General features: G+C 54.7%; 1 long non-coding RNA gene across 1 annotated transcript; it reads left to right on the forward strand.

Moving 5' to 3' along the window:
- The first annotated feature begins 5,542 nt into the window (after positions 1 to 5,542).
- Positions 5,543 to 8,866, forward strand: LOC125933055 (uncharacterized). Its single transcript, XR_007460861.1, has 3 exons — positions 5,543 to 5,899; positions 6,232 to 6,857; positions 7,173 to 8,866. It is a non-coding gene; the product is annotated as an uncharacterized LOC125933055 (long non-coding RNA).
- Positions 8,867 to 13,111: the final 4,245 nt, after the last annotated feature.

Raw genomic sequence — 13,111 nt, forward strand, 5'->3', positions numbered from 1 at the left:
TGCTTGAGCCTCCCGCCAGGCACACCGCCAGGTGTTCCGGAAGTGGAGTCCGCCCCACGCGGAGCAGTGAGTCCCGAGTCACGGCAGATCAGACCTTCTCCAGGTTTGCTTGAAACGTGACCTTCACCTCCCGGAGGGAGAAGGCGGCTCAGACCTCCTTAAAACCAGTAGGGAAGCGAAAACCAGGTCAGACTGACTCAAAGCGAACACAGTCAACAGATGGTGACGGAGCAGCGTGCAGGGGCCCAGCGTGCAGGTGTGGGGCCCAGCAGGCCGGCCGAAGAGCGCGGTCAGCCAGCCGGAGGAAGGTGCTCGGGGAGAGGGCCCCCGACGGGGCTGTGACTCCAGATCAGCGAGCCGCCGAGCAGCGAGGGAGGGGACCCCGTGACCCTCCCCGTCCTCCTTCTGACGCCTGCCGGTGGCCAGCGGCGGACAGCTCAGCCTCTCCGGGCTGGGAGAGGTGCAGTGGGTGGGGGACTGCTACAGACTGAAGGTTGGTGCCCCCCAGATTCACCAAGGATGAACGGTGCCTAACCCCCAAGGATGGCCTTGGGAGGTGACTAGGTCCCGAGGGTGGAGCCTCTATGACGGAGATTAGTAAGTACCCTGATAACAGAGACCCCACAGGGCCCCCTCGCCCCTTCTGCCTCATGAGGGCAGAGAGGGCTGGTGGCATCCTTGAACCGGGACGTGCTCTCTCCAGGCACCTGTCTGCTGGCACCCAGGTGCGAGGACACCAGTCTGCTGGCACCAGGTCTTGGACTTCCAGCTTCCAGAATTATGGCTCTCCACCCCCCCCCCCAGGAGGCTGTGGTGGGCTTATTCGAATAATCCCACAGTCACGTAAGGACCTGAAACCCGCAGGACAGGAATAAGCAAGCACAGGCACACGATACTGGGCTGTTTGGGTAGCGACCTCATCAGCGGGCACAGTCGGCCATGGGAGGCTCCCGACTGTGCCGGAACTCGGAGCCTTTAACGTGGGCCTTTACCACATGTCCCTCCTTGTTCTCTCCCTCTCTTCCTAGATGCCTCCACCATCAGACGCCCCCAAGATCAAATTCCAGGTGGTCCTTTCCTGTCTTGACCAGCTTATGAGACAATGTATTTGGCTGATGGAGAGCAAACCTAACACGTAACACTTCCCTTGACGTCTTAAATTGTTCCCGAACACCTTCTTGGGGGAAGGGAACAAGGAGTGGTTGACGAGAATGAGAAAAATCTGGCGTTCGGATTTTTGTCAAATATTAGAAAACACTTACGTTCTCCACCTCGCACTAGATGTACTATCTTGGTCAGGTGGGTGCTGTGCGGCCCATTGGGGCAGAACACTCTGGTGGAAAATTCTGACGGCCATTTCTGGGCAAACAGTCGCCTCTGGTCTGGCGACAAGATGGCCCCAAGGCCCACGGAGCGCACGGCCACATACCGCTGCGTTGGCTGGAGGGGTGAGGGGACGTTGTCTCGCATTCGCCAGTGTTGAGTGCACACACCTCTCCCGAGACAGAGTCCTGGCGTCCTCAGAGCTGGAGGCAATTTTCACGGTCTCGTTGACCCACAAATCCCCTCGGCTTGTCCATCATTTGAAGCTCATGGTTTTTTCCCAAATGGTTGAAAGTTTACGTGTATTTCCTGAAAGAAGTTCTCTTGTCCAAATAGTAGAAAATAGTCACAGAAATTGTTTAAGATAAATTACCAAACGATGCATCCCATAATGAAGTGATCAAGTTTAATGACGTTCTGGCTCCGTCTGTAAAAGCAGCAAGGAAGGGAATTTTCTTCAATTGTCAGGAGCACGTGAACCACACCACCGAGCCGCCGAGCTCTCTGGGCAATTTCGGAAGCCACGTCGGCTCAACGTGCCGATCCTCGATCCAGTGACCAGCCCCCGAAGTGAATGAAAACAGGCCCAGTCCTGAAGCGGACAGAAACCACTTGAGCTGGCACAACGGTCTTCCTAGAGACGTTTCTTTGCACGTCCGCCAACGGCCAGTGCGTGCGCCAGGCTGCCCCCAAGTGAACATGTCCACTGACTGGGAGTGACCTTGGGCTGGAGGCTGCACCCCCCCCCCCCAGGGGGACCGGGAGACATGAGCTGCAACCCCCTCCCCGGAGGCCCGGCAAACGCATCTCCAGCCAGCGGCCCTGAGCGCACCTCGGTGCTGACTCCCGTCTGGTCTTCCCAGCCACGCTGACCAAACGTGAACGGGCACAGGGACAAGGCCGTGTCCACCATCGGCTGTGTCTGCTGAGCTGGCCCCGCCCCACCCCTTCAGCTCCGTCACTACAAGGGAAGGGCGTCCTCTCACTCGGTCCACGAGCGAGACGAATGAGCCCTCGGGCCACGGCCATCCCTCGGCTGCAGCAGGCAGAGGAAGGTCCCCCCAGACAGGGGCGTCCCCCCAAGTCCTCGCCTCTGCAGACGCACATCACCCCTCCAACGGGTAAAATTTCCTTTGGTGTCACATCTGCACGACTTACAAAACCCTCCCCCACACCTGCACCTGAGCTCTGCCGACCACGGGAGCACCTGCTTGTGTCTGGGCCTCAGTCAGGGCCAGAGCGGGGAGCACACGTGGAAAAGCCAAGGCCGAGTCAGCCTGAGGTCACTACAGCCTCACGGCCTCCCATGGAGTCCTGGTGGGGACATGGTGGGACGGTGACGACATCAGATCCCCTGCACAGTGAATGCAGCTGGGGCTCTGAGCCACGAACCGGGGGGGGCCCTGAACATCACACTACTTGACTTCCACTACTTTAAATCAGACGTGACTCCCAACCCATCCCCCCGGCAGGCTGGGGGAGGCCAATGTGACTCCTTATCGGGGTCCCCCATGGGTCATCCTACAGACAGAAGCACAGGAGACCCCATCCAGCTTTCCCCTGAAGCGGGACGCCGAAGGCACCCACTGCGGAGCGAGAACCGCCGCACAGCCAGAGTCCTGGGCATGTCAGGAGAACGGGGACCCAGCCTCCGGGGCCACACCCCTAGCTCGGCCGCACACACATCTGCGTTCTCCGGGTGCTGAAGTGCAGGTGTCTGGGAGCAGGTGAGTGGCTTCCGCCCGTGGGCGACTGGACCCGGGTGACAGCTGATCGTGGTGCAGCCCCTGGAAAAGGGTTTGGGGTTTCCCGCAAAGTTAAATAGACACCACACGACCCCACAACCCACTCCCGGGTGTTTGCCCTGAAACTGTGAAGACCCACGTTCACACAACCCTGCCCGAGACTGCTCACTGCAGCTGTATTCCTACCGGCCAAACCAGAAACAACCACAGTTCCTCAGCAAGCAAGTGGGTGGGCAGAGCAGACCATGCGTCCACACCGCAGGGGGGGCAGAGTGGTTCGGCCGTCCACACCGAGGAGAAGTAACTACTTAGAACAGCAGGAACAAACTGCCAACTCGCGACCGCGGGGAGGACTCGCCAAGAGAAGGAGCTGAGCCAGCCTCAAACCCTCCCCCCTGGAGCAAACATCCTCAGAAAGACAAAACCGCAGCATTGGGAAGGTGTCCGTGGTGGCCCCAGGGTCAGGCCTGAGGACACAGGCTGAATCCTCGCCCATGTCACAAATCACAGACCTGTCACCTAAAGAAGACACATAATTTTACTATACGTTACTTTTTTTTAACGTTTTGTTTATCGTTGAAGGGGAGCGAGGCCACGACCAGGGGAGGGGCAGAGGATCCGAAGCGGGTTCTGTGCTGTCACGCTGGAGCCTGATGCGGGGCTCGAGCCCAGGAACCAAGAGACCATGACCTGAGCCAAAATCGAAGTCCGGCTTTCAACCCACTGAGCACCCCCCCCCCCCAGTGCCCCCATACATTACTTCTAACTCTAAAGCCATATTTAGAAAGAACAACCCAGAATAAAGGGTGAGTGAGGAGAAGATTAATCGCCCAAGACGGCAGCGCCCTCCCAGGCAGGGGACGGCCCCCAGGGGTGCGGTTCTGATCCCCGCCCCATTCCCTCTGACCCGGAGACGCTTCCATGGCTCCCCGCATCCACGGCCACACCTCTGGCCCCTGGAGGGACCAGCCCTCCCGCCTCACCCCTCTTTCAGCAGAGTCCCTCCGCCCAGGGCCACCAAGGCCCTCTGTGTCCCCACCTGCACGAGGTCGGCGTCCCCACTGACCCGATTTCCGGGCACCTATGGGGGGGGGGGGGTGCTGCTCCTCTCACCATCATGGTGCCTCAGCGTACGTCGGCTTCGTGGACCCGCAGGGCACGCCCCCCGGCGTCGTGGGGCCGCAGGGCCCGCCCCCTGGCGTCGTGGGGCTGCAGTGCACGTCATGGCCTCCTGGGGCCGCAGGGCACGCCCCCCGGCGTCGTGGGGCCGCAGCGCACATCCGGCGTCATGGGGCCGCGTCGTGGGGCCGCAGGGCACGCCCCCTGGCGTCGGGACGCCGCAGGGCACGCGCCCGGCATCTTCCACGCCAGCCCTCAGCCGCTGCCTCTTCTCGCCGCGGATCGGGTCCCGGGTCTGTGTCGTCCTTACCAACAGCGACGGCCAGTCCGCAAAGGTGGGACGGGTGTCTGCAGAGACCCGTCTGTGGGAGACGCGGTGGCCTCTGGCGACCCTGGAGTGGCTCCCGGAAACCGAATCCTGAGCCTCCCGAACCCCCAGCGGTGGAATTCGTGGCGCCGACCCCAGTGACAACGGCAGGAGAGCGGGGACAGGCAGGCACGCCGCGCACCGCGCGGGACAGATGGGCCGGAGCCGCAGCCCCGGGCGCGAGTCTCGGCAACGGGAGACGAGCGCGAGCGGAAGGAAGGTGGAAGGCGATGTCGCCGGCGCACGGACGGCAGGAACACACAGATGTAAGTGGGGCTTACGAACGCATACGTGTCATTAAGAGCTGTGCCCAGGGAGGATCGCCAAGTTCAGAACAGCGGGTCCCTGCGGCGGGAGCGAGGTGGGGGTGGGGGGCTTCACGGGGAACCTCAATCGTGTTGCTCATGTGTGAATTCTCGATATGAGTCACGGGAGGTGGGTATTTGGGATGTCTTCTGTGTTTTCTACGTGCTTTAAATATTTTACGAACAAGAAGAGCAAACAACAGAACAGTAAGTAACATACTAATAAATAGCAATAAATAACAGAGGAGGTGTCTGCATACCTGCGTGTGTTTCGGGGGGCTCCAGGAAGGACAGGTCGGGGCCTGCGGGTTGGGGGACGGTTTCGTCCTCCGCCACGACCTTGATTTTGTTGAGTTCGGGTACCATGTGCACGTACCGTACCTCCGATTCATAAAAAATGACTTCGGTGTTGAAGGAGGGACGGTGAAGGAGGGATGCCCTCGCCCTCCCCTCGCTCCTGCTCACGCAGCTTCACAAGCCAACCTGTCCAGCCGCGTCCTGCGGGCCACGCTCTGCCCTCAGCCTCACCTGTGCCACCTCGGCCCGTCCCACCCTCGCCTCCCGGGGCCCCTCCCCTCCCCAACCTACAGTCGCTGGCCTGCCGCGCCTCCCCCGCCCCTCGGGACCCCACGGCCGGCTCGCACACGTCAGCGGCTCCCGGTCTCCTTGGGGAGCCTCTTCCGGGTTTTCGCCAGGACTCTGCCCGTGCGCCCGCCACCTGCCGTAACAAACCGCCCCGTCGGGGTGGCTACACGAAGGAATCTGCCGGAGGCTGGACTCCAGCCATTGGGGTGTCACGGGGCTGGCTTCCTCGAGGCCTCCCTCCCGTGGCATGACGAGGGCCACCTTCCCCGTGTCCTCGTGGCCTCCCCCACATGTCCCTGGTGTCTCCTCTTCTTCTTGTAAGAACACAGTCATGTCGGATCTGAGCTCAGGTAACCACAGTGTTTCCAGGTGCCCACGCACAGCCACAGCTTCGGTACCGGGCTTCAGACGCCATCCATGAATTTGATGATACAAGCAGCCATAAAGCCACAAAGGTTTCCATTCACAGCCTTATCTTTTCTTACCCAAGGCAGGGGGGGGGGAGGGGGGCCCTCAGGACCCAGAAACTCAGAGGAGGGGTCCCGAGGGGCTGGGATCCGGCAGCCTGGCAGGGTCCCGGCAGGACTGCTTGGGGGAAGGGGCCCTCCAGGGCTGGGCTGTGTGGGTGAGGGTGAGGGGAAGGAGTGAACCCCTCCCACCCCCAGCCACTGCACTGGCAGACGGAAATGTGACGTCTGTGTCCTGGCCCCGGGATCAGGGAGCCCAGCTGTGGGAACCAGGCCGATCGGCCGTCACTCGTGACCTGCAGTCATTTGTGTTCACGCAGGCTCTCAGTAAAGCCCGAGTCGGAGAAGGAAGGTGGGCGCACAGGGCCCCTTCCCCTGAGCCGCTCCTGCCCCCCAGGCAGCAGGCTGTCCAGAGCGGAGCCCTGCAGGTGACTCCCAGACGGGGGGTTCACGTGAAAGGACACTCCCTTCCTCGGCCCAGCAGTCCCCTCAGACCTGCCCTCTGCGGCCATATGTGCTCCAGGAGAGAGTGATTCTCGGCTCTGCTGGCCCCCGCCCCTGACCCCCCCACCCCACGAATTTCACCAGGAAGAAGTAACTAACAGCCATCTGGAAGATTTAAGAGCTTGCCTTTGGGAAAGTTTGAATTATGTATGATTTAAGAATGGCCATCTTTCCTAAATAAAATATTAATTTGATTTTTCTAAAACAAATAAAACGTAGGCAAGTGATAGCCGGGAAAGGTCAGCCATGGTGCAGACAGGAGCGTCCGGGACACGGCTCTGTCGCTGCTGCACAGCCAGAAGTTAAAACAGCGGGGATTGCATGGACAGAAACTACTTTATTTACTCACCTCGGCTCTGTGCCATCGAACACGGAAGAAACCACCCGTCCCCTCCTTTCTGAGATTGTTCCTGTGGCCCGAAAACCAGCCATCAAAATTGCGGTGAGCATGACGTGAGTCCTTGCCTGGGGGATGGACCCTCGGTGAGAACGGGACCTCGTGCTGGCCCCCTACACCCCCATGACTGGGAATGGGCCCCCCATGAGAGCAGGACCCCCATCCGCCCCCCTGCACCCCCCAGTGCCCCTCACTGTTCCTCTGCTCCAACCAGGCCCGTTCTCAATCTCGCACCTGCTGGTCCTTCTGCCTAGACCCCCTCCCCTAAGATTATAGGGCTCCTCCCTCACTATCCTTGGATGCTTCCTACACACACCCCCCGTCACTGTGTCTCCCTCCCGTCCTCTGCATTTGTCACAGGCCCTACTCAGATGTCTATAGACATGTCCGCTGCCCATCACCCTCCAGATGACAGCAACCGGGATTATCACAGGACACGACATTTATCAGAGGACACGACTGTGGGGAAACAGGAGGGGGAGGCCCAGGGGACTGGCGGGCAGACAGTGGGCAGGGCCGGACCTTGAGAGAGAGGACTAGGGGCAGGGATCTGACACCTGGGGTGTGTGGAGCCCCGTGCCCACAGCCGCCCCCTCCAGAAGCACCCCGTTTCCCTCCCCTCCCACACTGACCGCTCAGCCCCGGCCGAGAGGAGGATGGGGCTGAAACGGCAGACAGTTCCTTCACGCAAGCCTGGCCGACACAGGCCATGTCCCGTCCGCCTGAGCACCTCGTTTCCACGGCTCATTCTTCAAGGCCCGCCATGGCGGGAGAAAGCACCTGTGAGGAAGGAGCTCGAAACATCAGGTCTCAGGGGCCCTGAGGGCTGCAACACAGCAGGGTGGATGCCAGCGAGGACAGGTGAACCATCGGGTCTCAGGGGCCCTGCGGGCTGCAGCAGGGGGTTGCCGGCAAGGACAGGTTGCACAGCGGCCACGGGAGGGTCCCGCCAAGGCCGGCCGGGTGCCCTGGCGAAGGCGGCGGGCTCCCCTCCTGCCCACGTGGGCCTCCCGGGAAACGCTGTCTTGTATAACGTACGCCCCACCTTTCCCTAATCGGAATGCACACGTCTGACGGCAAAGTTCCCACACAGTAAGACCGTGAGTGTGGAAATGGAGCCCATCGGCCTCATAGGGAAGGAGGGACTTTGTCTGCGTGACTCTGTTCCTGGCTCCCCCGGCACCCGGACCAGGCCATCAGGAATGAACCGGGCCTTTCAATTAAACGTCATGAAGCATTTCCGGGGACCTCCAGGACCTCTGGGACAGTGACCACCTCCTCCAGACATGCTTCTATTTCCCCAGGAACCGCCGAGGCACCTCTGCACAGGGACACGAGAGCAACAGCTACGATTTCCCAGAGGCGGGCCTCTCGCCGACACGCTGATGTCTCCCTGCTCAGAGGAAGTCATTCCCAGGCAGCAACGACCAGAAGATATTCAAATAACCCCACCAGTGCCACGGAGGAGGGGACGGACGTGCCACATCACCTCCCGCGAGGGGCCCGGGCACGGAGGGGGATCTGGCCTCACTCCCAGACGCCGCCCCATCGTTCCCACGGCCGAGCCCCAGCCCTGCGGCCCCCAGCCCTCCTGGGCCTCCTCGACCTCCCCGGGCTCTTCTGACGTGAGGACTGGGCCAGGGGCCTAGGGGCCAGAGCGGTTCATCAGAGCCAGGACCCAGGACCGAGTGGACTCGCTGTCGGGGTCCTCGCGTCTCGCACCTGCAGCGCCAACCTCATCAGCCTTAGACCCCTGAGATGGTGTCAAAACAGGGGCAGCCGTGACCTTGGGCACCGACCCCGAATGCTGCGTCTTCGCCCTACAAGCCTGTCGCTCACATCATAACCCACGAACCATCCGACGTTCAAGGGGCAGAACCCTGTGAATCGGGGCCACAGAGTCACCACAAAACACTGAAGAAAGGGGTGCCCAGGTGGCTCAGTAGGTTGAGCGTCCAACTCTTCATCTCTGCTCAGGTCGTGATCCCAGGCAGGGTCAGGGGATCTCTCTCTCTCTCTCTCTTTCTCTCTCTCTCTCTCTCTCTCTCTCCCTCCCCCTCTCTCCCCCTCCCCCGCTCACACACGCTCTCTCTCTCTCTCTTAAATAAACATTTTAAAACATTTTTCTTTCTCTTAGCAATCTGTCTGGAAGAGCAAAATTTTTAATTGTTTTTCATCCAAATGACTTTTAATGCACGTTGTCAAATATTACAGTAACACAAAAAATAAAAAAGACAAATGTACTCTCCAAGAGTCACCGGTAATAACGCAATCATTATTGATTAGCGGCCATAATCGGGATGGGGTGGGGTGAGGTGGCTTATCAACGGTTTGTTTCCTGCTTTTTTTCCCTCTGTTTCTCTCTCCTCTTTCAATTCTCTCCTTTCCTTGTTCTGTACCTGCTCGGCGTGCTTTTCCAGACCCTTTCTGTCCCGGAGGAGTTCCTCTAATTCACCCCATGACGGTGGTTCTCAACACTGGCCCAAGCGACTGTCATGAGGGTAGGCATGGTGGGGAGGACGCGACCAGAGACTCGGACTTCATTTCCCCGGGGGCGGAGTCCGGGTATTTACGGCTTTGATGCAGGCAGATGGAGAGCCAAGTGGTCTCCAAACTTTCTCCCTTATACGCTTGAACATAATTTTGAAAACTTTCACGTGGCACGCTTTAAAGTTGATATCTAAAGTGTCTTCACATAAGTTTAAATAATAGCTTCAAATACTCTAATTTTCTACATATTACAAATATTGATTTTTTTACATAAAGCAAATAAATTATGACATGATTCCAATGAAACAAAGACTGTGGGCTTTGATTCCTATCTACCATTATCCATTTAAGAAACAGATGAATGAGCCCTCTTTTAACAGTTGGAAATTTCCAATTTTTCCTTGGCTTCCTTGAACTCTGACTTCCATTCTGTTTCTCTCACAGAAATTTAGGTTTATTGATTATGTCATCATATTTCTCTGCAACAAGAAAATAGCTGTGAATGGAAATGTAACATTTTAAAATGTTTCCAAAGGCTCCAAATTAAAATCCTCCTCCCCCCCCCCATTGAATTACCGTTAAAAGTCCTATTAGTGTGAAGTTGACATAAATATATTACAAATTTTGATAATTCGTGAATCTTAAAATATTATTTTACTGGAAATGAATTTTCTAATGAGATGTACGGAGCTTTAAAAAGGCCAGTTAGCTTAGTATCCTTTAACGTGTGATACTTAACGATAAAATGGAATGGGGTCCAACACCAGTAATGCCCCATTGTCAGTTTTATAGATGTAAATGCTAATCGTGTTCGTATAAATAACGAGATTGCTATTATAAAGAATATTGTGGGGCACCTGGGTGGCTCAGTCGGTTAAGCGTCCTACTTCAGCTCAGGTCACCGTCTCATGGTCTGTGGGTTCGAGCTCTGTCAGCACAGAGCCTGGAGCCTGTTTCAGATTCTGTGTCTCCCTCTCTCTCTGCCCCTCCCCCACTCACGCTCTGTCTCCCTCTGTCTCAAAAATAAACATTAAAAAAATAAAATTTAAGAATATTGCTAGTGGGCCTGGACGGCCCAGTTGGTTAAGTATCCGAGTCCTGATGTTGGCTCAGGTCATGATCTCAAGATTCGTGAGTTCAAGCCCTGCTGACTTTGTGGAGCCTGCTTGGGATTCTCTCTCTCCCCTCTCTCTCTGCCCCTCCCCACTCATGCTCTCTCTCAAAATAAATAAACTTTTTAAAGAAAGAATAATGTTATGACAATGTCACTTAATTTTTTTAACTCCTTCTGAATTGTATGCAAAAAATAAAGTACTCAACGATTTCTTCTTAAAAACATTTAAAAAAATCAGTGGAAAACTGGATTCGATTCTTCCTTCAATTTTGTTGGAAGTAAAAAAACTACCTGAGTAACTTGGAAAATAATTTATTTTTTATTTATTTTTTTTAATTTAAATCCAAGTTCATTAACCTATAGTATAACAATGATTTCAGAGATAGAATTTAGTGATTCATCACTTACATATGACACCCAGTGCTCATCCCACAAATGTCCTCCTTCACACCATCACCCATTTAGCCCATCCCCCATCGACCTCCCCTCCAGCAACCCCCAGTTTGTTTTTTATATTTAAGAGTCTCTTATGGTTTGTCTCCCTCTCTGCTTTTATATTATTTTTGCTTCCCTTCCCCTATGTTCATCTGTTTTGTATCTTAAAGTCCACATATAAAAGAAGTCATAGGATATTTGTCTTTCTCTGACTGACCTATTTCACTTAGTGTAATATTTTCTAGTTCCATCCACATTATTGCAAACGATTTCATTCTTTTTGATTGCTGAGTAATACTCCATTGTATGTATATACATCTTCTTTATCCATTCATCCCTCAATGGACATCTGGGCTCTTTCCATACTTTGGCTATTGTGGATAGTGCTGCTATAAACATTGGGGCGCACGTGTCTCTTCGAAACAGCACACCTGTATCCCTTGGATAAATGCCTAGTAGTGCAATTGCTAGGTCAAAGGGTAGTCCTATTTTCAATTTTTTGAGGAACCTCCATACTGTTTTCCAGAGCAGCTGCACCAGCTTGCATTGCCACCAACAGTGTAAAAGAGATCCTCTTTCTCTGCATCCTCGCCAACATCTGTTGTTGCCTGAGTCGTTAACGTTAGCCATTCTGACAGGTGTGAGGTGGTATCTCCTTGTGGTTTTGATTTGTATTTTCCTGATGAAGAGTGATGTTGAGCATCTTTTCATGTGTCGGTTGGCCATCTGGATGTCTTCTTTGGAGAAGTGTCTATTCATGTCTTTTGCCCATTTCTTCACTGGATTATTTGGTTTTTGGGTGTTGAGTTTGAGAAGTTCTTTATAGATTTTGGATACTAACCCTTTATCTGCTATGTCGTTTGCACATATCTTCTCCCATTCCGTCGGTTGCCTTTTAGTTTTGCTGATTGTTTCCTTCGCTCTGCAGAAGCTTTTAATTTTGATAAGGTCCCAGGAGTTCATTTTTGCTTTTGTTTCCCTTTCCTCTGGAGACGTTTTGAGTAAGAAGTTGTTGCGGCCAAGATCAAAGAGGTTTTTGCCTGCTTTCTTCTCGAGGATTTTGATGGCTTCCCATCTTACATTTAGGTCTTTCCTCCATTTTGAGTTTATTTTTGTGTCTGGTGTAAGAAAGTGGTCCAGGTTCATTCTTCTGCATGTCGCTGTCCAGTTTTCCCAACACCATTTGCTGAAGAGACTTTTTTTTTTCCATCGGATATCCTTTCCTGCTTTGTCACAGATTAGTTGGCCATACGTTTATGGGTCCATTTCTGGGTTCTCTATTCTATTCCACTGATCTAAGTGTCTGTTCTTGTGCCAGTACCATACTGCCTTGATGATTACAGCTTTGTAATTACAGCCCGAAGCCCAGGATTGTGATGCCTCCAGCTTTGGACTTCTTTTTCAGGATTGCTTTGGCCATTCGGGGTGTTTTCTGGTTCCATACAAATCTTAGGATTGTTTGTTCTAGCTTTGGGAAGAATGCTGGTGTTATTTTGATAGCGATTGCATTGAGTATGTAGATTGCTTTGGGTAGTATCGATGCAAAAATTTTAATTTTGATGAAACTTCCTTTATTAATCTTTATGGCTCTTCTTTTATCTAAGAACTCTTGCCTAACCCAAGTTCATGGAAATTCCCTCCCGCATTCCTCTGGAAGCTCTCTTGCTTTGGCTTCACCCTAGGTCTGGGGTGTATTTGAGTTAATGTTCACCAGTGCATACAGATTGAGTTGAGTCTTTTGTTCTTCTGTGCATCCGGGGTATGCAGTTGTCCAGCATCGTTCATCAAAACTCTCCTCCCTCCACGAAACAGCCTTTGCTCTTAGAGGGGCCATTGTGCCCGAATGATACATGGTGTGCAAACGCTTAGCACCCGGGAGTACTCAAAGCAAGTGCTCAGTAAACAATAGCTTTGAAAACTCCACACTCTCCATGTCCCAGAAGTTATCGTGACAGGTAAATACATCCCATCTCAGAAAAACTCTGGAAGGGTCTCGTGCTCCATGGGGTAGGAAGGACGACCTCTTGCACCTGGTCCTGACGGCTGCCAGAGGGGATCACGCATGGACAGATGCGAGGCCCGGTCCCAGAGGCATGGGGCAGCTCCGAAAGCCTGCCCGCAGAGTGAGGAGAGTTATGGTCAGGGCTTGTCCCCTCCTCCCCCATACCAAATGCACCCACACACAGACACGTACCGTGCTTTATAAACCTGAGACCTCATCGTTAGTACCGAACAGCCACATTTAGAGAAACTTTACTCG

This window comes from Panthera uncia, chromosome D2 (genome assembly GCF_023721935.1).
Source record: "Panthera uncia isolate 11264 chromosome D2, Puncia_PCG_1.0, whole genome shotgun sequence".
Lineage (NCBI taxonomy): Eukaryota > Metazoa > Chordata > Mammalia > Carnivora > Felidae > Panthera > Panthera uncia.